Consider the following 27109-nt stretch of genomic DNA (forward strand, 5'->3'; position numbering starts at 1 on the left):
TATAAGTAAGCGGCATAAATTTTTATGCTGCTGGCATGTACTTCCACTCCGGTTACTTCCAGGTTCCTGCTTTTGGAATTGGGTATTGTGTTGTGATTTAGGTAGCTTTTGATGCATATAGCAGTGCCTCCTCCTCTAGCACCAAGTCTATCATTTCTGTATGTAGTGTAGCCACGTATTCTTGGGTTGTTTGCTGGCCTTAAGTGGGTTTCTCCAATTAAGATGATATCAGGACTGTGTCTGGTCGCAAATTCTTGCAGCTCCAGGACTTTGTTTGTCAATCCATTTGCATTCCATGCAACTATCTTGAGTGACTTTGGTTTGAATTTTTTGTTCATCGCGTATGGCTGTTATGGTGGTTTGGGTTCTTTGTGGGGGTATCTTTCTGGAAAGTGGTGAAATTCTGGATGATTGTTCTGCTAAGTTCTTGCATCATGTTGTGCAGCAGAGCTGTTAAAGCTGCCATTAAATCTGAGCTTGCTTGCTCTTGGGTAGTGGGGATGCGATTTCTTGAAGCCTCTGCAAAAGTTTTGATCTTGGTTATGGGTCTCGTGCCTTCCTGTGTTGATGTGTTTTGGACTGAAGGGTGACCTGTTTTGTTGCTTTTGGTGTAATTGCGAATGGGAGCTGGGTTGAGTCTTGCAGATTCTCGATTTTTTGGGTGGTAGACGCATCCTTTGTAATTGGCAGGGTGAGGTCCTCCACAGTTTGCACATCGTGCAGTGCATGAGTTGTGCTTGGTTTGGTACAGGTGTCCCTCGCCACATTTCAGACATCTGTATGCTGCTCTGCACAGTTTTTGTGCATGTCCGAACTTTTGGCATCTGTGGCATTGCCCTGCCGATGCCTTTTTCCTTAGTGGTTCAGTTGTTATTTTGAGCCTGCAGATATCTGTAATTTCATAAATCCTTTTTTGGGTATTGCTTATTTCTACAAGCACAAGTGGCATTGGTTTTTTGTCAGATCTTATCATTCTGCTTACTTGGACTGGTGTCAGGCCTTGACTGATTAGGTCAGCAGTGATCTCGTTGATTGTGATGCCCTCAGCAACCTCTCTGAGGACCACTTTAAGGTTTTTCTCACTTGGCAGTGAGAAGGTGTGGAAGGGCAGCTTAGCGTTGTCCAACATCTTGGTCATTTTCCCGATAATGGTGACTGTATCTGGCTGAATTTTTACACCGTCGTCTGTGTTTCTGGCAGTCGAGAATTTTATGTTTTGTTCGCTTAATGATTTTGAGACTAAGGTCCACTTCTCTTTATCCGGAGGATGACTGGTGGGACTTTTTCAGTTTTAACTTCTGTGTTCTGTGGTGTTATGTCTTCTTCCATGTATTCTTGTTCTGTTTTCCGTCTCTTGGGTGCCTGTTCATCTCAGGAGTCTATCTGTTGTATAAATGTGTATAAATGTTTAGGTATCCTGGGAATTCCCTTAACATATGGTACAGCTATGGCATTCTTGTAATCTTTTTTGCTTTTAATGGCATTTTTATGAAGAATCATGTGAGCTGTTTTTTGTTTTTTTTTTTATTGTAGCCATTTTTTACAGACATTTGGCTAATAATTTCAAATTCTTAATTCACAGCCCATGCAGTGGAGCAAATTGTTAGGACTCTGTGTTTCAGGGTGCTGATGACCCCTAGTTTTTATGTTGGATGGTGTTACGAACTTTTATGTATGTATTGGCTTGTGTGTGTGTAGGTTTCTGGTAGACTGTAAGGAAGGAGAGTCAGCCAAACATCTGTAAAAAATGGCTACAATAAAAAACAGCTCACAAGATCCTTCATAAAAATGCCATTAAAAGCAAAAAAGATTACAAGAATGCCATAGCTATACCATAAGGGCATTTTGGGAGGAAAAAAAAATCCCTTGAAACATTATCCAAATCTGAACAAGAATGATGATTAATTATTCCAAGAATTTGGAGAACTATCTTCAACCCATACAGCAGTGGTGTTCAGCCTTTTTTACTATGCGAGCTACTTTACTATAAAAATTTATTCGTCGATCTACTCTCTTATATATAAGTTATTCAGTGATCTACTCTCTTATATAGATCACGTTCCCCCAACCTGATATCTGATTACGCACAAATAAACAACTAAAAACTATATTTGTATATTTAAAAATTTATTTATCACTTTTAATTATTTTAATACAACAAAAAAAAACAAATATATTGGAATAAAATATTTATTTCTCTATTTTGGAAAACCAAAGTTAGAAAAAACAACAGATTGATTACAAACTCACATGTTACAGGAAATGCTGGTTGATTAAAAAAAAAAAAAGTTAATGTGAAATTTGGCATTGTTTGGACCTCGCAATATTTTCATAGTCAAGTTGATATGAAGAAGTTGGTTTCTTAATTGATTTTTATGACAGTCATATTTGAAAATGGAATGTAAGAACAATGTTAAGAGCTGGTAAATTACAGAACTTGAAAGAAATGGAGAGGAATAAATTGAATGTGGTTGGTCTAAGTGAAGTCAGATGGGAACATATAGGAGATTTTGAAAGTGATGGTTATAGAATTATATATTCCTGTATACCATGGGGGGGGATGAAGTAGCATTTGTTTTGAATGAAAAGGTTAAAAATTCAGTAGAAAAAATAATATATAAAAGTGACAGGGTGATTATGATTAAACTGAAAGCAAAGCTTGTGGACATAATGATTATACAGATATATATGACCATGATGAAAATGAAGTAGAAGAGATATATAATCAAATAGAAGAGATAATGGAAGAAGACAGAACTAAAAGGCGTACCATCTGGATGGGAGACTGGAATGCGGTGGTAGGTGAAAAGGTAGAGAAGGGAATAACAGGAAGTATGGCCTTGGAAAAAGGAATGAGAGAGGTGAAACACTTATTGAGTTTTGTAAAAGACACAAACTAATCATTGGTAATACTTGGTTTAAACTTCCAAAGAGAAGAAGATATACATGGAAAATGCCAGGTGATATTGCAAGATACCAGATTGATTATATGTTAATACAAAACAGGTACAGAAACAGTGTGAAAAGGATATCAACATATCCAGGAGCTGATATTGACTCAGACCATAATTTGCTTGTTATGGAATTAAGAATACGATATAAGAAAATAAACAAAGGTAAAAACAAGAAAAGATGGAACCTAGAAAAACTCAAAGGAGATGCAGGTATGAAATTCAGAGAACTGGAAAATACAATAAGGAACAAAGAGAATATATCTGAAGAAACTATGGATGTTAATGCAAAATGGAATCAACTGAAAAACTTGATATATGAAACAGCTGCTGAAGAGATAGGTTTTGTGGAAGGGAAAAGAATCAAAGAGCCAGTGATTACAAATGAAATGATAAGAAAAATGGAAGAAAGAAGATGGAAAAATTTAAACACTGAAGAGGGAAGAAGAAAATACAAAGTATTAAATAATGAACTGAGAAAAGAAACTGATAAAGCAAGAGAGGAATGGTTGAAAACAGAATGCAAAGAAATTGAAGAAATGGAAAAAAGGGGGTGATATGATAAAATGTTTGAAAATGCAAAAGAAATTACAAATATTAAAAAAAGCATAAGAAATTTGCCATTAGAAGATAAGCAAGGAAAATTGATTTATGATAATGAAATACATGGTGAAAGATGGAAGGAATATGTCGAAGAATTTTACACAAAAAATGAAAGACCAACAAAAATTGAATTGAAAGAGCAAAATGAAATCTCAACAGAAGAAAGAGGTCCTGAAATACTAAAGAGAGAAGTAGAAACAGCAATTAAGGAATAAAAACATGGAAAGATGGAAGGAGTGGATGGAATACCTAGTGAAATCCTAAAACAACTGGAGAACAAAGGTATAACAGAAACATGGAAACTCTGCAACCTCATTTACAAAACAGGAGTATGGCCTAAAGATTTCACAGAGAGTATTCTTATACCAATTGAAAAGAAAAGCAATCCTGCTAAGTGCAGTGACTACAGAACTATAAGCATACTCTCACATGCCTCCAAAGTACTGCTGAGAATATTAAATCAAAGATTGTATAATAGAATGGAGTATTTTCTGAGGGATGATCAATTTGGATTTAGAAAAGACAGAGGAACCAGAGATGCAATTGGAGTAATGAGGACCATATGCAAAAGGAATATAGAAGTAAATAAAGAAGTTTATATTTATTTCATCGACCTTGAAAAAGCATTTGACATGGGAAAATCTGATGGAAATATTATGCAAAATAGGTTTAGATTGGAGAGACCGAAGGTTAATAGATGAATTATATATGAACCAGACAGCCATAATAAAGACTGGAAAAACTTAAACGTGTGTGATTGGCAGAGGTGTAAGACAGAGATGCTGCCTATCACCGACACTTCAATATATTTGCAGAAGAAATGATAAAAGCATTTTATGAAGAGGAAAGAGGAATCACTATTGGAGGAAGAACAATACAAAATATTAGATTTGCAGATGATCAAGCAATATTAGCTAATACCGAAGATGAATTACAGCACCCAATGCAAAAATTTGAAAATATATGCAAGAAATATGGTATGAAAATTAATGCAAAGAAAACAAAAGTGATGAGAGTCTCCAGGAAACCAGGAAGTATCAAGGTGATGATGAATGGAGAAAGTGTAGAGCAAGTGAGACAATACAAATACTTTGGTAGTATAATACAAGAAAATGGAAAATGTGACATGGAAATAAAAGAAAGAGTTAACAAAAGAAAATATGCCTTTTGTAGCAAGAAAAATTTGTTTATTAATAAAATGAATAAAAATCTAAAGAAAAGGCTTATTAAGTGCTATATTTGGAGTAATGACCTTTATGGGTCAGAAACATGGACAATAGGAAGAAAGAAGCTAAAATGTTGGAGGCATTTGAAATGTGGTTATGGAGAAAATAAAGTGGACTGAAAAAATCACCAATGAAGAAGTATTACAAAGAGTTGAAAGGAATTTACTAAAGACCATAAGAAGAAAGCATAACTGGATAAGATATGTATTAAGAGGAGACAGCCTACTGAAAAGAATGATAGAAGGGAAAATTGAAGGAAAGCGACCAAGAGGAAGAAGACGACTAACGATGCTTGATGATATAATGGGAACAAGAAGATATCAGGAAATGAAGGAGGAAGCAAGAGACAGAAGAAATTTGGGGAAGAGAATCTGCTGAGTTATATCATTGGACCTGTCAAGAGACAGAACACTAATGATGATGATGATTTGAAAAAGCGGATTCTGACAAAATGTCAATCCGAAACACGACAGAATTTTTTGTGCAATATCAGTTAATATTGGGAATTTTTCATATGCATACTTCCAAATGACTTCATTTTTTATTGATTTTAAATGTAAACTATTCTAAATGTTTATTATCTCGAGTTTTACTTCAGCTTGGTTTATATCAAACAGCCCACTAATTTTATTTGAAATTTCTGTGATGTTCAAGTTTTCTTGAAACGGATTATTGATAAAAGATAATCATTTCAGTTTTATTGAAATCTTTAAATCTTGAATTTATTTCTTCCTCAACTAATTCTATTTCACGAATAAATTCTTTTAAATGATAGCGAAGCATTTCTTGATTTTGTTCAAAAAATGTTAATAAATATGGGAGATGTCTAAATTCGCGATCATTTATATTTTTCTTTAATAAAAGTAAGTATTGTTGGAAAGTTTTTATTGAACTTAACATGTCAATTAAATTGTTTTCTCTGCCTTGTAACTCTAAATTTAAATTGCTTAATTTCGTACAGAAATCTACTAAAAATGAAAAGTGTAACAACTTTCTTTTATCACTCAATTGTGGATAAATATCTCCTTTTTCATCAAGAAAAATTTTTATATCGTTAATTAATACAAGAAATCTTTTTAAAAATTGACTTCTGCTGAGGCAGCGAACATTATTGTACAACAGAAGTTCCCTATCATCATCTGCCTGTCATTTAAATAACCGCCGTTGCAGGGTTTATCCTCGAACAGAATTTACAATTTTAAATGTAATATCCAAAACATCTTTTGTGTTTAATCTTTTACTACACAGTACTTGTTGGTGAATAATACAGTGGTACGTTAAAAAATCTGGATATGTGTCATTGTTTTTACATAATGAAATGAAGCCTGATTTATTACCTATCATTGCAGGAGCACCATCAGTAGTAATACACACAAGTTTAAAAAACAGAAGTTTGTGTTGTTTCACAAATTCATGAAATGCCGAAAAAATGTCTTCTCCCCTAGTCCTTCCCAATAATTGCCAAAGCAATATCAGTGAAGTCATTTGATTCATCAAATTGTAATGAAAACGTAACACACTGGTGAATGTCTGACATTAAACTTTTCTCCGGCAATTGGAACTCTTCCTTTCAGCAATTTGAAACCTTGTCTGCGGCCTAGAAGTAGTCTCTCTCTAGCGACGTCTTGAACCGAGAAGCTCCTTTCTGGAAGCAGGAAACTCCTCTCTCAAGCAACGTGTATCCTTTCTGACAGTGACTCTGTACCGGGCGGCCTCCTCTCTGACAGCAATTCTGGAACCAAGACCCCCCCCTCTGCTTGCTTTAGTCCCTTTTTATTAGGCCTCCTCTGAGACCTCGCATGAAATTTGGCAACCCCCAAAGAATCGGTATGAGTCTTTCATCTTAAGTTTCAAGTTCAGCATGCCTTTTGTTCTCCTCCGCTTTCTTTTGATTGTAGGTTGCCGGTCATCGAAAAGCTGTTTGAACTCTTTCTGGCTGACTTCGGAGATGTTTACACTTAGAGCCTGCAAGCCTTTCTCATACATACAAGTTTCAATGACAATCTTTCTAATGCAGTCATGTACAGCTTCGGTGACAAAAACATTCCTTTTGTTTTTAACACTGTAACATATTCTTATTAAAGCAGTATACGGTTCAAAAGAGTTATTTACAAAAACATCTAATACAAACTATACTGAGACAAACAAAGGTTACTTTTTTACAATATTCACATGAGACTTAACCTAAATAAAAAACCGATGTAATGTGCTTTGTAATATTTAAGTTACAATCGAGTTTTTACACTTTGCTTATAATCGTATTCACTCAGCTCGCTGTTTGACTTCCACGGATCCAAATGAATTCATTTACCAGGACTTATAAGAAAATTACTGATTTCACAATTTTAACGAAAAATAAATAAACAATAGCAATACACTTAAAGCAAATTAAAAATAATACAAAATAATGATAAATAAAATATTATGTTTTCAGTTTTAATTAAATTTGTAAGTAAAGAGGAATACACAAGAGATCGACCGGTCGAACACCCCTGCCATATAGCAACCAGAACAACCCCAAACAAAAGAAAATCTTCATACAGGAGGAGGACTTTAAAAATTGTTTAATGTAATTACTGAAATAAGAGCCAACAGGCTTCACTTTGGTGAAGTAAAATTAAGTGGATATCGAATACCATATTATTTCTTAGCCGAATAAGAAACCCAAAGATAGGAAATGTAATCTAAGAGTTTCATGCCGAATATAGAAAACTATAAAGATCGGCGAGTCCAAGCATAAGCCAACACCTGATAGTGCAATGAGGTCTGGGTAGTGACCTTCTCTTATAATGTAGAACAGTAATACATCTCCTAGGAGCTGTGTTTTACATTATGGGAAAATACTAAGAACAGCAATCAGAGCTTACTCCACCTTTACTACGAGTTGCCCTAGCATTGCACTACCAGGTGTTGGCTTACGCTTGGACTTGCCGATCTTTATAGTTTTTTTATATTCGGCATGAAACTCTTAGATTAGATTTCCTATCTTTGAGTTTCTTATTCGGTTAAGAAATAATGTGGTATTCGATATCCACTTAATTTTGAATTGCTTAATTTTGGTTTTTCCCCCTCACCAGAGGTCAGGCTAGAGTAAATGATTAACAAACATTTAGATTCATTTCACTTTTGTGTAGTGTAGTGTCATGTAGCTTGTATCCTGTATATATGTATGTTTTCTTGATGCCTCAGTATGGAGGTCGAATTGTTATTTTCTTACTGATCTTCTTCCTAACATGCATTTTAGGCCAGATGGTCTGTTCTGATCTCATGGCATCTCTTTCTTGGTATTCCGATTCTTCTTTTTCTGTTTATTTTATATCTGTATAATATTTTTGGTAGTCTGCTGTTGTCCATTCAATTTAAACGTTCTATCCATTTTTGTTTATATTGTCTCATGTAGTAATTAATTGGTTTTATATTCATTATAAAATTTCTTCATTTGTTTTATGGTCCTGCTTGGTATATCCAACTGTTTTTCTAAGAAACTTCATTTCTACTGTTTGAAATTTTTTTCATCTTTCCTTTTTATGGTCCATGTTTCTCTTCCATATAGTAGAGTTGGTTTTGACAAAAATTATATAGTCTGATTTTAGTGTGTTTTTGTACTAGGGATGGCTTAAATATATTATTTATTATGCCATTTACTTCGACAGAGTTTGATATTTTGGTGTCTATGTCTTTTTCTTATGATAAATCACATCCCAAGTATTATTATTATTATTATTCAGGCCTCCATGGAGTCAAAAGACTCATCGTGGGAGGTCCTTCCTAAGAACATAAAGTCTGTCAAGACTCATCGAGGGGAGGTTCCCCCTAAGAAACACAAAGTCTATCATACCACTCCTTAAACTCATTTACCGTTCTCGCCCTCACCACTCTATCAGGCAATGCATTCCACAGCTCAACCACCCTCTATGCAAAGAAACCACTCCTCACCCGCTTGTGCTCACAGTTTCCTTTCGTAACTTCCAGGGATGGCCTCTTGTCATCACTCCTTCCCGCTGTTCAACCAAGTGAAAGAACTCCCCAGTGTCAACCCTGTAACCACCTCTCAACAGTTTAAAAGTCTCAATCATATCACCTCTCCTTCTTCTATCCACCAAACTCTGCAGTCCACATTCCCTCAGCCGATTCTCATAACTATCCTTGTACAGTCCTGAGACCATCTTTGTCATCCGTCTTTGTATCTTTTCCACAGTTAATTTATCCCCTTCAAATCCTGGGGACCAAATCTGAGAACAATAATCCAAGTGTGGTCTGATCAGAGACTTATACAACGGAATGATAACCCTCTTATCTCTGCAGGTCAGTGTCCTTCTCATAATTGCAGCAATCCTGTGTGTTACCCTCACCACCTTTGCAATATGTCCCCTAAACTTCAGGTTTCTATCAATCATCAACCCCAGATCTCTTGTCTCCCCAACTTCCTCCAGTATAACTCCTCCCATAGAGTATGCAGCATCCCATCGATGTTTCCCAAACCTCAAGACCTTACATTTTGCTGCATTAAACTGACACCCCCATTCATTTCCCATCTATCTAGCTTATTCAAATCCTCTTACAGGGCTACCACATCTGCACTATTACTAATAATCCTTCCCAGCTTCGCATCATCCACAAACAACTGAATATCCCCTTGCAATGTCATTGATATAAAGGTTAAACAATATAGGTCCTAGTACTGAGCCCTGTGGGACCCCACTTGTAACCTTCTGTCTCCTTGAAACTGCTCCACCATACACAACTCTCTGATACCTATCAGACAGCCAATCCTGAATCCAGTTGACCAATCTGACATCCAGACCCATGTGTTGCAACTTAAATATCAGCTTATCATGTGGCACCCTGTCAAATGCCTTTGCTAAGTCTAAGAAAATTGCAGTATATGCCTTTCCCTCATCTAATGTTCTTGTAACTTTATTATAAAAGGCTAGCATATTGCTAAAACAAGAGCGCCCTTTCACAAATCCATGTTGACTCTCACAGATAACATTACCCTCATCTGCCCAGTGCTGTATACGGTCCCTCACTACTTTCTCCAAGATCTTAACAACTACTGATGACACACAGACTGGTCTATAATTAGACACTTCCAGTCTGTTACCACCCTTATGCAATGGCACTATCTTACCTTCTGTTGGATCCTACTTCTTCTTAATCATCAATTTGATGATTAAGAAGAAGTAGGATCCAACAGAAGAAGTAGGATCCGACATGTTAGTCACTATGATGTTCTTAAACAAAATAATAAGTTGCTAGTTGGCTCAAATATAGAGAAAATTTATATTTAAAGACTGCGCCACTCTATATCTGAATCAGTTCAATAATTGAAGAAAAATCAACTTTCAACTATTTCTCCTTAAAATATATACTGGCCGAGTATATTTAACTTACTTAATTTACCCACTTTGGTTCGAATATTTTATGAATGGTGCAGTAAAAGAGATTCAGGCAAAATACAACTTTAGATAAACAAAAACATTTAATTTAGAATCACAAATTTTACACTTAAATTCAAATCAGTAATTAAGATATCACAAACATTTTAACTCCTCAGGTAAATTCAATCATTCAACTCATACAATGGTAAATCTGTTATCTCTATAATAGTCTTCTCACAGTTCCTTAAGTTCCAAATACAACAAAATTTGCAGTAATACTTCTTCACAAACAAACAAACACTTTTAAATTTACACTATAGCTAACTTCCTCAATAGTTACTGTTAGTATAAGGAAATTCTAGGATGAAACTCTCACACTTCTCTGTATAGGAATATTAACGGTTGGAATAATCTTACCGATAATCTTTTTTCTTCACCTACTTATACGTAAACACTTTTTATAACTGTAAACACTTAAACAGTATACGGCACTCATTAAAATAATTCTTCTAAGCAATAACTGAATTAATCATCGGTCACAATACATATAAACAAACGTTGTTGCATAAAGTACTACTGATCACTCATGAAATAAGGCAACACACAATAATTCCTTAACTTGAGGTTTTATATGCACAGTTGTTCACTCTTCCGGCATTCAATTAATTCTTTAGCCACTACAATTCCAAACACAGCTAATGATAAACTGCAATTTTACAGCTCTACTATATAGTTACTTGATGCTTTATTTCAAGATTCTGTGTGTCCTTGACAGGTCGGCCCTGAAATTATATCTCAATTCAAGTATCGCTAGTGTAATTAATAGTCTCTCGGCTGTTTTCCGTAGCTATAATTGTTATTCTACAACTTATTAGCTAACTGCTTCTCGACCAGTAGACTTTATTAGCTGCTTGAGCGACTTGCTATTATCGCACTGTGATTCCCGAATGCCGAAAGCTCTGATTCCAACCTAATGCCAATCCTCTCCTTTTTCTCTCTCTTAATTCCTCTAATCTCCCCTTAATTAATAATTTCAGCGTTCATCGCTTATATATCTGTTCTTCCTGCCTAAATTATTCTCGTGTTTTTCTTTCTAAAACTCTTTTCAATAAACCTTCTCCTCACGTGGTGTTCCAAAACGTGCTCACTCACTTACATACATCTCCATGACAACAAAACAAAACATAATAAAATTGAGGTATTGCATAACGCTAAACTTCTACAAATAGGAATAAATAAAGAATATTTACATTTCAATTAATGCGCAGTTAAATTATCAAATACAAGTTCTTATAATATTAACATAATAATAATTAAAATAGCTTAATAATATTTAATACAGTCTTTTCATTATTAATACATATATCTTTGATTAAATAATTAAATATTAGACAAAATTAAAGTAGTTATATGAATATTAAATTGTAAAATAAGTTGTTTACATTAAATAATACTTACAAGTCTAGCCTTTGTGATGGAAGATCATGTTGGATTCTGAAGCAAATAATAATTACTCCAATCTCTATATATTCAGAATCCAACAAATTCCGAAGCCAGACTTTCATTGAAAAGCCAGGTTAAAGGCACTGTCAGTTCCCTAGCACATTCTCTCAAAACTCGTGGTGAAATACCATCCAGTCCCAAAGCTTTATTGACATCCAGAGTTCTCAGTATCTGAAACACACTCTCCTCAAGTATCTTAAAGTATTTACTCATTCTAATATTTTATTATCTATCACTATTTTACTTCTTATTGGGCTTTCTTCGTTGAATGCCATTATTTTTGTTTTTTCTTTACATATCATTTAATGATCTTTGAAATCATCTTCTGACGTAGCTAATACTATTTAATCATCTGCAAATAGTAGTGTATCTATCTTCATTTGTGGGGATATTTGTATATCAACTGGGTTATACTGTTTCCAGATTGTTATAATTATATATATATATATTGAAAAGCAGAGGTAAGAAGGTACATCCTTGTCATAGTCCTCTTCATATATATTTCCATTCTGAGATGTGTTCATTTCCTGTATATATTTCTTGAATGGATTGTAAAAGTTGGGTTGGTATATTTAAATTGGTTAATCAATTTTTGTCTACTAATTTTCTCAAAGGTTTTTTCATAATCAATAAAGGCCATGTGTTTCTTTTTGAAATTCTCTTCTCTTTTCTATTAATAATTTTTGAGTAAAAATTGAATCTATGCAGGATCGGCCTTTTCGGAAACCATTTTGTTCTTCTAGAAGTTTGTCCTCTACAATACTGCTTAGCTTCTCTTTTAATATTCTTGCATATATTTTATATCCTGTATTCAGCAGACTAATTCCCCTATAGTAATTGCAATCTTCTTTATTTTCTTTTTTATAGATTGAAATAACCAGTGCTTTTTTCCAAGAGTTTTTCCAGACATACAAACCATGTTAAAAAATTTCAGAAGTTTTTCATTAAATTTTTCACCTGCATTTTTGTATAGTTCTATACTGTCTTCTCCTGGTGTTTTCCTATTTTTCATCTTCTTTATTGTATTTTTCAGTTCTAACATTGTGATATTTTCTGTTAGGTCATTCTTTGTTTTATAAAATTTTATTTCATTGTTCTTATCTGTCCAGAGATTTTGGAAATAGGTCACCATTTTTCTAAATCTATTGTTTGTATTTTTTATCGTTTCTTTTATTCATGTATTTTATAGGTTTTGGCTGAAATATATCCTTTTCTAGTTCTGTTACGAAATTGTTCCATCTCTCTCTGTTTTCTCCTTACCTCTCATTTTTTGCAATTGCACTGAGTTTTTTATATATATATATATATATATATATATTCTATTTCTGCTTCTATTGTTCTGGAATTTAGCCATCTCTGGTCCTTTTTTGTTTTTATTATATTTTATACAATAAAATATAATAAAATATATTTTATGTAATCCTCTTTTCTAATCCATTTGTGCTCGATTCCTAAAGTTTCTATTGCTGCTTTTGTGATAATTTGTTTCATCTTTTCCCATTCATCTTCCTATGTCACTTAATTCATGTGTTGTTTCTTTTTTTTAAGTTTGTGCATTTTTCTGATATTGTTGTCTAACTAGGGGATCCTGTAATGAAGAAGTTTTGTAGCTTGGTAAGAATTTTAAATTTTATGTGTTTTTAGTCACTTTAGCTTAAAGTGAATTTTTGCTGATACCATATAATGATCAGAGTTTAATTCAAAGCCTCAATAAGCTCTTCCGTCTAAAATTAACTCCGCTAATTTAAAATGTGCGATAAGATAATCAATAACCGATTTGTATCCTCTGGCTGACCAAGTATATTCATGATTACATGTATCTTTGCCAAATTTACCAAAGTTTGTTTCCTATTCTGGCATTTAAATCTCCTACTAGTAAATAATTTTGTTTGTTTTATCTATGGCATTCTGTAATTCTTTATAAAATATATTACTGTCATCTTCTTTTCCTCTTTGGTGCATATGCACCAATTATTGTTATGTGGGCTCTTAATGTCTTGAGTCTAATTTCTATTAGTCTTTCATTCAAATATTGTAATATAAAATATTGTTCTTTAGGGATTTATGTACCATAATCATTATACCTGCTTTTGCTCTCTTCTTTTTTTACCCCACTGTAGATTTGTATATAGTTTGTTTCTTTCGTACCTTTTTTTTTTGTTTTGTCTTTATTTCTGTCACTATACATATCTTTATGTTAGCTTGATTTAGTTGTTTATCAAATTCTTCTTCTTTGTGTGCAATGCTTCTTCTTTGTGTGCAATGCTTCTCACATTCCATGTTTCAATCTTCATTATGTGTTCCTTTTTACCAATTTCATTTGGATGAGACTTGAAAGCATTTTGAATTTCCCCAGGGAAAATTACTAACCTGTCGTTGGGTAAGTCCAGTAGTAGGGCTGCTACCTAATGCCTCTCGACAGGCAGATCTAACAGCATTTACTCTGTTAGGATTATACCGCCCATACTCCGTCGCCAGTACCTCGTTTGTACTTTTAGTACAGGATGGACCACGAGAAAGTGAAGTTGACATTTGAGTGGGAGAGGCTATGTACTGCTCTACACCACCTCTTTCTTACTGATAAGTATAGTAATTATTCTAACACATGTGTTAGACCCATAAATTCTTCACTATGAATTCATTAACTATTACTCAACTTTGCATCATCAGCAAACAACTGAATAACTCCCAATTATTTTCTATATAATTTATGTACAAATCAAACAGCAGTGATCCAAGCACATAGCCCTGTGATATACCACTAGTCATCTGCCGTCTCCTGAATTCTGCTCTTCCATACACTATTTTTTGATATTTGTCCATGAACCACTCTTCTATCCACCTAACCTGTTTAATATCCATCCCCATTTGTTCCAATTTGAAAAACAGTATTCCACTGGGGGGGGGGGGTATTCTGTCAAATGCCTTAGCAAAATCGAGCAGTATCACTGTGTAACTATTCCCTTTGTCCAACTCGGCCATTATTATTATAAAAAGTTAACAAATTACTAATGCAAGATCGACCTTTAACAAAACTACGTTGTTCCCCCCCCCCACACACACACATAGAGCATCACATTCTTATACAAGAATTCCTGAATTCTGTCTTTAACAAACTTTTAGAATACTTTTACCACTCCCGAAATGGTGAGTGGTCTGTAATTTCTACTGCAGTCTTAGTGCCTCCTTTATGCAAAGAACCTAGCTGATATTCCATCCAAACCCACAACAGTCTTTGCAGATTAAAAATTTACATTTTTAAATTCTGCAATCTCCTAAGTAACTCTGATTCATTAACCTCAATTCTCATATCAGTTATTGCCATATAAGAGACAGAAATATCCTCACTCGGGTGATATTCTATTGAAAAGTGGTTACCCAGTAATTACTATTACATCTAACTCAGTCATCTTGCTACCATCAGCACACATTAAAGTTATCCTTCCAAAGCCATTCTTTCTTTTACTTGACAAACAGCAAAAAAATTATTTGGAATTTTCTTTGACCTACTTGGCCAATCTGCTTTAGCATTCATTACTATGCTGGTAATCCTTTTAGCCTGAGCTTTGTACAGCTTGTGAGCTTACTGATCACCTTTCTCCTTATAAATCCTCCATAACATTTTTTTTTTTTTTTTGCAGATCATGCCAAATACTACATCATCTAACACCTACCTTATTTATCTTCCTGATAATGAGAATACATGAATACCTATACAAAATTTTATCAGACTTTAATATTGATACAGCAATTAATCAGTAAAACACATAGCAATTGATGAAGTGTTCTAAGAAAGGTATCAGAATATTTGCCATTGGTTCTATATAACTTCACAGAGAACAACAGTATCTTTCATTCAATAAGATGGCAAAGAGAATACAGCTTATAATAAATTTAGTTTAATCCTTTATCCAAGGGTAAGCAAACAAAGTTTGCACCTGAAAATATCTTCACGACTGAAGTAAGGTGGTACATCCCCTGGCAACTCGTAGCAAAGTTGGTTCAAGCTCTCATCGCTCCTTGTCTCAGTATCTCCAACAATGCAAAGCACATCTTCTTGCGGACATGTATACTGCTATGCATTAAGAGAAGGGCCACTACCCAGACTGGTTTCGACCTTTATTGGGGGGTCTCGTCAGTGGGAGGCAGACCCAGAGTGGTGATACTAAGGCAAAAGCAATGGATACAAAAGTAATAATGGAAAAAAAGTCACGTACAAAGATTATTTAATAGTATAATTTTTGCCTGTGTGTCACAGGCATCTTCAGTACATATTAAGCTCAAATTAAACAATAACTGACAATTCCAAAAAGTACCACCTAAGTAGCTGGTGTAAGATAACTAAAAAGGTCAATAAATTTCCTAAAAAAAATAAAAATTTAAAATTAAAAAAAAAAATCAATACAATAAAAAGTTAGGAAAGATTAGCTGATTTGTAAAGCACTATCTCCCATAAAGGGGATAGATGTAAGTCATCGGATCTGTTTAAGTTAGGAGAATGAAGTAGAGTTTCACATGTTTCTTTATAAAGGCGTTCCATGAGGAACTGACTTTTGTGGAGAACTCTTGTCTTTCTCCAATGAACTCTATGTCTAGTGAAGATGGCATGTTCTGCAAGTCCAGACTTTTCAGGTTTAAAGTATTCAATATAAGATTGGTGTTCTTCTAGCCGAATAGAGGCAGATCTTCCCGTTTGTCCGAAATACGATAATCCACAAGAGCACGGAATCTGGTAGACACATGGAGATTTTTCTAAACGGTCGAAAGGCAACAAAAATATTCAGTGGTTTTAAAACTTTTCCTATACATTCATTGATGCCTTGTACATAAGGGATAGAAATGTGCATTATTTCTGTGTTTGAAGAGGAAGACATATTAAAACTACTCAAAAGTTCTTTTAATGAAGCAATTCTTATAACCATTAGATAGAAAGGAAGAAGTTATATATTGTAGTTCTTTCTGTAAAAGATCGTCTGAAGAACAAAAGGAGTGGGCCACCATCCCAGTCAAAAGGCAGGAACTATTAAAACACTGGTTTATTGGGCCCACTCCTTTTGTTCTTCAAACGATCTTTTACAGAAAGAACTACAATATATAACTTCTTCCTTTCTATCTAATGGTTATAAGAATTGCTTCATTAAAAGAACTTTTGAGTAGTTTTAATATGTCTTCCTCTTCAAACACAGAAGAAATAACGCGCATTCCTATCCCTTATGTACAAGGCATCAGTGAATGTATAGCAAAAGTTTTAAAACCACTGAAATTTTTTTGTTGCCTTTCGACCGTTTAGAAAAATCTCCACCTTTCTCACTTCTAAGGACAAGCTTCCACATCTTAATCATCCAGGTGTCTACCAGATTCCGTGCTCTTGTGGATTATCGTATTTCAGACAAACGTGAAGATCTGCCTCTATTTGGCTAGAAGAACACCAATCTTATATTGAATACTTTAAACCTGAAAAGTCTGGACTTACAGAACATGCCATCTTCACTAGACATAAGAGTTCATTGGAAAAAGACAAGAGTTCTTCACAAAAGTCAGTTCCTCATGGAACGCCTTTATAAAGAAACATGTGAAACTCTACTTCATTCTCCTAACTTAAACAGATCCGACGGCTTACATCTATCCCCTTTATGGGAGATAGGAAAGATTAGCTGATTTGTAAAGTACTAACTTTTTATTGTATTGATTTTTTTTTTTTTTTTTAAGGAAATTTATTGACCTTTTTAGTTTTCTTACAGCGGCTACTTAGGTGGCACTTTTTGGAATTGTCAGTTATTGTTTAATTTGAGCTTAATGTGTACTGAAGATGCCTGTGACACACAGGTGAAAATTATACAATTAAATAATCTTTGCACGTGAGTTTTTTCGTTTATTAATTTTGTATCCATTGCTTTTGCCTTAGTATCACCACTCTGGGTCTGCCTCCCACTGACGAGACCTCAATAAAGGTCAAAACCAGTCTGGGTAATGGCCCTTTCCTTAATGCATAGCAGCATACATGTCCGCAAGAAGATGTGCTTTGCATTATGGGAGATACTGAGAGAATGAGTGATGAGAGCTTGAACCACCTTTGCTACAAGTTACCAAGGGATGTACCACCTTACCTCAGTCCTGAAGATATTTTCAGGTGCAAACTTTGTTTGCTTACACTTGAATAAAAGATTAAACTAAATTTATTATAGTCTAACCAAGTGCAAAATAAATTTCCAACAGAATACAGCTTAGATTTATGTTTTATTACATGTAAATAAAAATAATGAACCACTGCATACTTCTATGCAAGTATTAAACCTGAGTATAAGGTTAATATTTGTTGTGTATTCTAATGCCAGAAGCATTCAGAACAAGGAGTTTGGGGCAGTGGTTAGTTCTTCTTGGCAAAAGTAATTGGCATTAATGAGACATAGTTAACATTTTTTAGGCACAGCATTTGTCCCCCCCCCCATCCCCTATATTTTTATTGGGAATGGAGGGGGGGGGACATACTGGAACAACATGCTCACTATTTTCCCTCTGACACATTTTTGCTGCACTTTTCCTAACATCAGTCACAAATCTTGCACTACCCAATTCATGCTACCTCTCAGGTTATTCGCAGCAACCGTTACTGTCACCTCCTCTACATTTTCACTTCTCTTCATTGCCATTGCCACACTGTATTGTTCCACCTGGCAAGCACTCTGCCACTGTACTCTGCATACACTGAATCATCAAATCTCCATATGATATTTCAGATTCATTCCTGATTCTTTCTGCTCCCAGTCTCTCTCTCTTTCCCCTCCTTCCTTTCATCTCTCTCTCTCTCTCTCTCTATATATATATATATATATCCTTTGATTCCACACTCTCTTAACTTCTTCCAATTTAATTTGTTATATTAATTTTTGTTCCAAAAATCAATGTTATTTAAACTGTTCTTCCTATTATTATTTATTGACTTCTCCTTCTTAGAATGGTTTACACAACAGAAATGTTCTCCGAGCAATGATACTCATCACTTTATTGAACTCCTGTTTACTTATTAAGTTCCAATAAGTCAATAGGAGTTATTGGAACTTAATAAGTCAACAAGAGTTCAATAAAGTGATGAGTATCATTGTTCGGAGAACATTTCTGTTGTGTAAACCATTCCAAGAAGGAGAAGTCAATAAATAATAATAGGAAGAACAGTATAAATAACACTGATTTTTGGAACAAAAATTAATATAACAAATTAAATCGGAAGAAGTTAAGAGAGTGTGGAATCAAAGGATAGAGAGAGAGAGAGATGAAAGGAAGGAGGGGAAAGAGAGAGACTGGGAGCAGAAAGAATCAGGAATACCAGTGAGAGAAGAAGGAATGAATCTGAAATATCATATGGAGATTTGATGATTCAGTGTATGCAGAGTACAGTGGCAGAGTGCTTGCTAGGTGGAACAATACAGTGTGGCAATAGAAATGAAGAGAAGTGAAAATGTAGAGGAGGTGACAGTAACAGTTGCTGCGTATAACCTGAGAGGTAGCATGAATTGGGTAGTGCAAGATTTGTGACTGATGTTAGGAAAAGTGCAGCAAAAATGTGTCAGAGGGAAAATAGTGAGCATGTTGTTACAGTATGATAATGCAGAGCAAAGGAGAAGAGTAGTGATAACAAATGAGATGATAGTGAGAATATGCAGAAAAGAGGTCTAGAAAATGCAGATGCATGGAATATATTTGTGGATAGAAGAGTGCTATGTACAAAAAATGGATTTCAAGGATGGAACATAGCAAAGATATCCTCATGTAGGGATAATGGCTTGAGAAATGAGAGGGTGTACAATATTGCATAGCCAAGTAGAATATGAGCGAAGTAAGAATAGCTATAAGAATAGTGATAGTGCACTGGAATTTTTTTAATATACATAAACCCAGTGCACTGTCATAAAGGAAAAGGAAAAGAGTTTGTTACATTGATTGACAGTCTCTCCAAAGATTGTTGGTATCAGTGAAACTGAGAAGGATGCTCTAATAGAGATAGAAATCAAAAGGTATAGCATATTTCAGCAGGATAGGGAAGGTAAACATGGAGGTGGTGGAGTGTTACTCATAAGAGATGAATTGTGCTCTAAGGGTGGAAAATCACAGTGGAAATAAAACTAATGGCTTTGAGAGTATACAGTGTGAGATAGACATTTATAAGACAAGATATAATGAGATATCTTACAAATGCAGCTCTCTTTATATAACTTCTCTATAAGGAATCAACTTCTATATAAAAGCTTAGTTTTCTTCCAAAACGCTATGTTTAGTCAAGATGGTATGTTCTGCTAAGCAAGACTGCTCAGGTTCACAATACTGGCTATAAGATTTATGTTCTTCACGAAAGATAATGGCAGATATGCCAGATTAACCAAAGTAAGACAAAACAGGTGCAGGGGATCTGGTAAACAATGGAAGATTGAATGGAGAAAGCTTGTCAATAGAAGAAAGAAAAGTAGAAATCTTCCTGACAGGACAAAAGGGAACTGCAATATTAAAACGTTTTAGAACTTTACTTATACATTTATAAATCAGTTTAGTATATGGGAGTAGATCCAAGTAACGTCTTCACTCGTAAAAGATCACAGGATCTATAGACTGGTTGTCTAAGGCTGTTCAAGACTTTCTTGATAAAAGATTCATTACAGACATTTTTCATAAAAGTAGATTTGATATAATTCAGTTCTTGCTGTAAAAGAACTTCAGTGGAACAAATATTATGAGCATGATATGAAGGACATCCAGAAAGTAAGTTCCATTTTTAAATATTTTCACTGCAGCGCTGCGATCGCAATGGTGCACATGCATGCTGAGTTTGTTAATTTGTTAGCAAGGCATTGGTGCCATTTTCAGACATTCTCGCAGTGTGTACGCTTCTTGGTGTGTGTTTAGAATGTCTAAGAAAATCAAATCGCCTGCCTTAAGAAACTGTGTCATGCGATCCAGAATAAACGACATGGTATGCTTACCAAGAGTGTTGTTTTGATTCATGATAACACCTGCCCAAACACAACTTCTTGCCACCTTCGGCTGGGAACAATTTCATCATCCCCCAACATTGTCCTGACCTCATGCCAAGCAACTTTTACCTGTTCAAACATCTGAAATCTTTCCTTGTGGCTGGCGGATTCAAGACGACGAGATCAAAGAAGCAGTCAATATGTGGTTTGCGTCACAGGCGGCAACCTTCTACGATGAAGGTATACAACTTGAGGTGCCCTGTTATGATAAGTGCCTGAATAATGGCAGAAATTATGTAGAAAAGTATTGAAAGATGTCTACTTTAATTTCCAATAAAGTTTTTTTTGTAAGTATATTTTTGTTTCACTGACAGCCTATTGGAACTTACTTTCTGGACGTCCCTCGTATGATAATGTTTTAATGGTTCCAAAGTTTTAACTTTTTTTTTTAATGTTGCTCCCAACCACATAGTCTGGAAACTCTGCTCTAGACACCAAAACCAAACATGCAACGTTTTCAAGCCACTTCAGCCCTTCAATAATTGGAGGAATGGTCTCACACTAGGCAATGAAATTTACCTCCCACCTAAAGACATTGACAAACACCTATGCCCATGGTGGGATCTGAACTCACAGCCTGTTGGTTGGAGAGAGTATACTAACTGCCATCTTGTTGATGACTTAAAATACCTAAAAATGCAAGCTAATTGTTTTTCTCCTCTTCTGAAGTAAACTGAATTCTGTGATTAATCATAATTATTTTTGAAATGAATAATTTTATATCTGTACCACACTGTAGGTTTAGGAGAAATGTTTTTTTAAGGGAACTATCTTCAAAATGTTCCATGTAGTAATTGGAAAGGATAGGAGAAACAGGACTACCTATAATTGTTCCTTCAGCTTGTTGGTATAATTTGTCTTATACACTGAAATAAACAGAGTAAATTACAAAGACAAAAGTTTGATAATATCAGAGGGAAAATCTCGTTTAAGTAAATTAATATTGGGTTAGCAAATTAGTTCTTTTGGTTTTTCAGAGTGGAATGAAACACATTTTATTTTATATATATAAACATACTAGTCAGTTATATATTGACCCTCTTTATCAATGAACTCTTGCCATCTGTCAACCAACTTCATAATGCCGTGTTCATAAAACTCCTGAGGTTTACTGGCGAAAAACTGATCCAGGTGTCTTTTGACAGCCTCCTCATTAGCGAAGGTTTTCCCATTCAGAGAATTCTGCAACGATCAGAATAAGTGGTAATCAGAAGGTGCCAGGTCCTGTGAATACGGAGGATGCGGCAAAAGATCCCAGCCAAGGCGTAACAATTTACTCCGGGTTGTTAACGATGTGTGGGGTCTGGCATTGTCATGGTGAAAGACAACTCCTTCCTGATTTGCCAATTCAGGACGTTCTGTGCTAATTGCACAGGCCAGTCGCGTTAACTGTGAGCAATAGACAGTTGAATCAATCGTTCTGCCTGACGGTAACACCTCATAGTGAACAACACCTTTATAATCCCACCACACAGAGAGCATGATCTTCTTTGGTTGCATTCCCGCTTTCTAGGTTGTTTGCAGCAGTTCGCTCTTGTGCTTCCATGATCTTTTACATACCACGTTATCATACATGACCCAGTGTTCATCTCCCGCAATCATCCGCTTCAAAAATGGGTCGTTTTCTTGGCAACATCGCAGTGAATCACAGATGGATATGCGAGCAGTCATACTGGCCTCGGTCAATTCATGCAGCACCCAAACATTGAGTTTTGAAACATATCCTAGCTTGTGCAAATGGTTTTCAATGCTTGTATGGGATATGTTCAGTACTGCAGCAATCTCCTGCATTGTTTGTGATGGATTTTTGTCGACGATATCCTTCACAACACTCGAATCAACCTCGGTCAGGTGACCGGCGCATCACTGAAGTCGAAATCTCCAGAACGGAATTTGGCAAACCACTTTGGCACGTGTGTTCTGTTAAGGCACCATCCTCATATATGCTGCATATTTTTTATGGGCCTCTGCAGCTCGTTTGCCTTTTTTGAAATAAAAAAGCAAAATATGCAGGTAATGTACGTTATTTCCTTCCATTTCTAAAAATATGTTACACACACGCAAATGAAGTAGGCCGAACGAAATTCACTGAAACGTTATGTGAAATGTCACCTTTCAACTGTGCAATAGCGCTGCACGGTAGTGCAACAATAGCGACAGGCAAAGCGGCGTAAACTTGTACTAACGCACAAACCAACAAACTTATTTGCCAACCCAATAGTATCTTCCAAAAAGAGATTCTATATCAAGACTAAATAAAATATCTGAAGGTTAGAATTGCAAACTTTTGTTTTAAAATCTATGGAGTTCTTGATGTGAGAAATAGATTTTCCATTAAATGAAGATAATAATGTAGACAACTATTTAGAAACTTTATTAGTGGGACAGCCAATACAATCTACTGCTGATCTTAATGAAACACCTGGTCTATGAATTTTAAGATGACCATATAATCTAGGTGAATGAGCATAAAAAATGTTTAGTTATTTTCTTTAATTTTTCATCCCAACTGGAGATATTATCAATCTATTTATTGACTTTGTTCATTTGGCTAGAAGTCGAATCAGATGAGAGGGGACACTGAGTAGAGAAGACACGTAGCATTAAGGAAATCTTTCTAAAATATTCTTTCTTACCTTGTTTGACTACTGCTCTGCCTTTGTCTGCCTGAGTAATAATAAGATTATTATTCTTTTTTTAGAGAATTAAGTGCTTTAAATCAGATGGAGCCAGATTAAAAGGTGGTAGTTTGCTTTGAAAGAATCATGGCTGATTGAAAACTTACTTTGTTAGTAGAAGGAACTGAATGTATATCTGTCTATAAGATTAAAAAAGTCCGTAATAGGGGGTAACTTATTTAAAAAGATAGCATATTTATGATCTTTGGTTAATATCGAGTAAGATATACTTGTTGTCGCTAATATTACTGGAATGACTGATAAAGCATTTAACTAGCAAAATAAATTTCCATACTAAACATATAGTGTGGTACAAACATGTTGATATTTTTAGAAAATGGAAAGGTTCATTCATCAGATTTAAAACTAGCATTTTTAGATATTTTAATTCTTCATCAACCAGATGGTAGTTTATGATTTTCTGTTTTTAGAAAAGAAACTCATATACTGATTGTTATATCCATGCTAATTCTCATCATCCTAGTCAAAAAGTCAGAACCATTAAAACCTTAGTGGTGTTGTGCTTATATCAGATCCATTGAAGAGCTTTTATAGCAAGAATTGAATTATATGAAATCTGCTTTTATGACAAGTAACAGACTGATTTGGAGGAAAACTGTAGATAGGAAGTTAGTAATGATGTAATTTTTTTCATGTAGTACTATCATATCCTGTACACCCCTTGAGGGTACATGGCAGGAATTTGATGATGATGCTTTTATGAAAAAGGGCCATAGTAAAGTGATTGAATTTTTGGATTTCTTGAGAAACAACTCTCTTAGGCAACATGTGGTGAAGGGAACACGAAGATCGAGGGTTTTGGATTTGGTCATAGCATCAGAGGATCTGAGTGTGACTGAAATGTCATACCTTCCCCAAGTGGTGAGAATGACCATGTACTCCTGACTTGGATGATGAATAGGCATGTAGAAGTATCAATGCAAAAGAATTTTATGTGGAATTATAAAGTAGGCAACTATCATATACTTAGAAACCAGTTTGCAGCAGTACAATGCATGAAAGAATTTGACGCAAGAGAGGACAATAGTGCATGACATATAATTAAGAAAAAGTTCTTTCTTTCAGAATTAGACAGTGATCAGCAATCGTTATGAATAATTATGAAGACACACTATTGTGTTTAAGAACTTTAATTAAAATAAAATTTGATATTTTGAGCTTTATATCCAATAGCACTTAAGAAGTTGGAAGGTCATTCCTCCTCCTACATAAAAAAAATTAAAAATATTAGTCAACAACAAAAATTTGTTAGTTTTGAATTACTGCGGTTTTCAAGAATGTCCCGATCACCAACAAAGTTTTTCTCTTACAAGACAAATTTCCTCCCAACATCACAACCTTCTTTGTCCATGTCCTTCAGTTGGGTTATTTCATGTGGCAAAGCCATTTCTATCTACAAAAAGAAGATATAACCATTGGCTCTCTGTTTCCCCCTTCCCATAGCAAACTTTTATGGAACATTTTGAGCAATAAGCTCTAGATTGAGTGACCTTGAAACCCAAAGTTTGGCTAAGATATATTGACAACATACATGTAGTCATACATGTAATCTGTGGATTGTTTTCTTGTTGCATACAGAAACTAGGTATTATTAGCATCCTAAAAAAAAAAAGGGGGGGGGGGGGCAAAACAATTTTATCTGATGAGCAATCTCTGAAAAATGAATTTGAAGTAATAAGAAAAATGTTTATAAAAATGTCTGCAACAAGAAAACAATCCACAGAATTCTCCACAAGAATCAAATATAAAAAGGATTCCAGTAAAATCATAACCATCTCTTATATACGAGGATTATCCAAAAAGAAAACAATACACTATAAAAATAAAACATTAAGGCCAACTGGGAGGGATACTGCTGATGATAGCAGATATTGTGAAGCCATCTGGCATGAGATAGATACCAACAAGAAAAAATATAGTTGATGGGAGCTATAGGCCAGGGTATGCAAAGGATATCTTGAATGGATATTCATCAGCAAATAAGCAAAGGGAGAGTAATTTGAGACACCTAAGATGGGGGGGGGGGGCTTTAACTCTGGAAACACAGACTGGAAGGAAGGAAGGAAGGAAGGAAGAAAGGTCATATAGATGGAAAGAAATGAAATTTGAGCAGCTATTAAAGAATAACTACCTAAGGCACATGTGAAGGTAAGAGGACATTAAGGGAGTGTTAGATGTTTTGATTTCATCAGAGGATTTGTCTGTAATCATACTGATTATGAGTGGCAAAACTTCTGGACTTTTGACCAGGATTGTAAGGAAGTAAAATCAGTATGAAAGGAAACTGGCCTAAAGAAATTTTTCAATATATGCCAAGTAAAAGGAAGAATGATGTTGGTAGATTAATTCTGATGAATGCTAATGGTAGGAAGATGACTGAAAACCAGATGAAATAGATAAGATGCTGAGTGATCACTTTATTACTATTACTACTACTTCGCAAGGTAGTTTCAAAAATTATCACATTGCAAAGATATAAAATCCAGGTGGACAGAATCGGAGTAAGGAGGACCAAAGTCCAGCAGAAGGCTTGTTTAATAGTGTGCAACAAGGCCTTGTATTCAAGCTGCTCTTATTATAATTGTGTATTAATGATATAGGAAATGATCTGAGGGGAAATGTCGTTTGCTGGTTTATAAGGCTTTGATGCAACCCGATCTGGTCACTCAAGTTTCTTGGAGAACTGATGAGGATCCAGATGTGTGTGTGTGTGTGTGATCAAGATAGTGGCAGGAGATTATGGGATACTTCTAATGAGGGAAGATTAAAGAGCTCTAGTATTGGTTGATAGGTGCAAATGGGGGGGGGGCATGACAGAAACACATAAGTTACTTAAAGGATTTAAGAGGATGAATATATATATATATATATATATATACTAATATTTTTATCCTAAGACCCCATGGCGTGACAAACACATCTAGGCAGTCCTTTTTGTCATGCACACAGCTCATCATAGAGTGCCTTAAACACATTCAAATTCTCAGCAGACATTATACTCTCAGGCAATGCATTTCAATCATTCACAACTCTCAATGCAAAAAACTTGCTTCTCACTCATTTTCCCCCCTTATACAGCTTCCAGGGATGACTTCTTGTTTTCCCCCACCAATCTTCCAGCATTTTATGAAAAACCGCTTCAATGTTAATCTTATAACAACCCCTTACCAACTTGTCTCTATCATATCACTCTCTTCCTCCTATCTAACAGACTCTAGAAATTGCATTGTCTCAACTTTTCTTCATATTCAACATGCCAGAGATAAGAAAATATTTTGGTCAATCACCTTTGAACCTTCTCCAACATATCTTCACCTTTCTAAAAACCAGGAGACCAAATCTGTGCACAATAGTCCATATGTAGCCTAATCAGAGCCTTATACCAGAATCTCCTTACTTCTGCAAGTCAATGTCCTCTGCATCATTGCCAGAATTCATTGTATTCCTATCAGTTTTGACAATATGTCCTCTAATTTTAGATCCTTATCCACCATCACCCTATGCTCACTATTTCCTTCACCTCTGACAATATATCCCAACTGAAAGTAAATTCCACACCATCTTTGTTTTCCAAATTGTAGAACTTTACATTTTGCAACATTGAACTGGCATCCCAACTCCCATGTCCATTCACTCAGTCTGTTCAAGTCTTCTAGTAAGGCCACATCTGCTCTACCTCTCATAAATCATACCAACCTTGCATCATCATCACCACCAGCAGCA

The 27109-nt window shown here is 35.0% G+C and overlaps 1 protein-coding gene across 1 annotated transcript in view; it reads right to left on the reverse strand.

The window, feature by feature from the left end:
- prtp (thioredoxin domain-containing protein pretaporter) overlaps positions 1–27109 on the reverse strand; it is a 192759-nt gene that overhangs the window by 164819 nt on the left and 831 nt on the right. The window lies entirely within an intron of this gene.

This window comes from Typopeltis vanoorti, chromosome 4, assembly GCF_054136105.1.
Source record: "Typopeltis vanoorti isolate ZY-2024b chromosome 4, IOZ_Tvanoo_1.0, whole genome shotgun sequence".
NCBI classification, from domain to species: domain Eukaryota; kingdom Metazoa; phylum Arthropoda; class Arachnida; order Uropygi; family Thelyphonidae; genus Typopeltis; species Typopeltis vanoorti.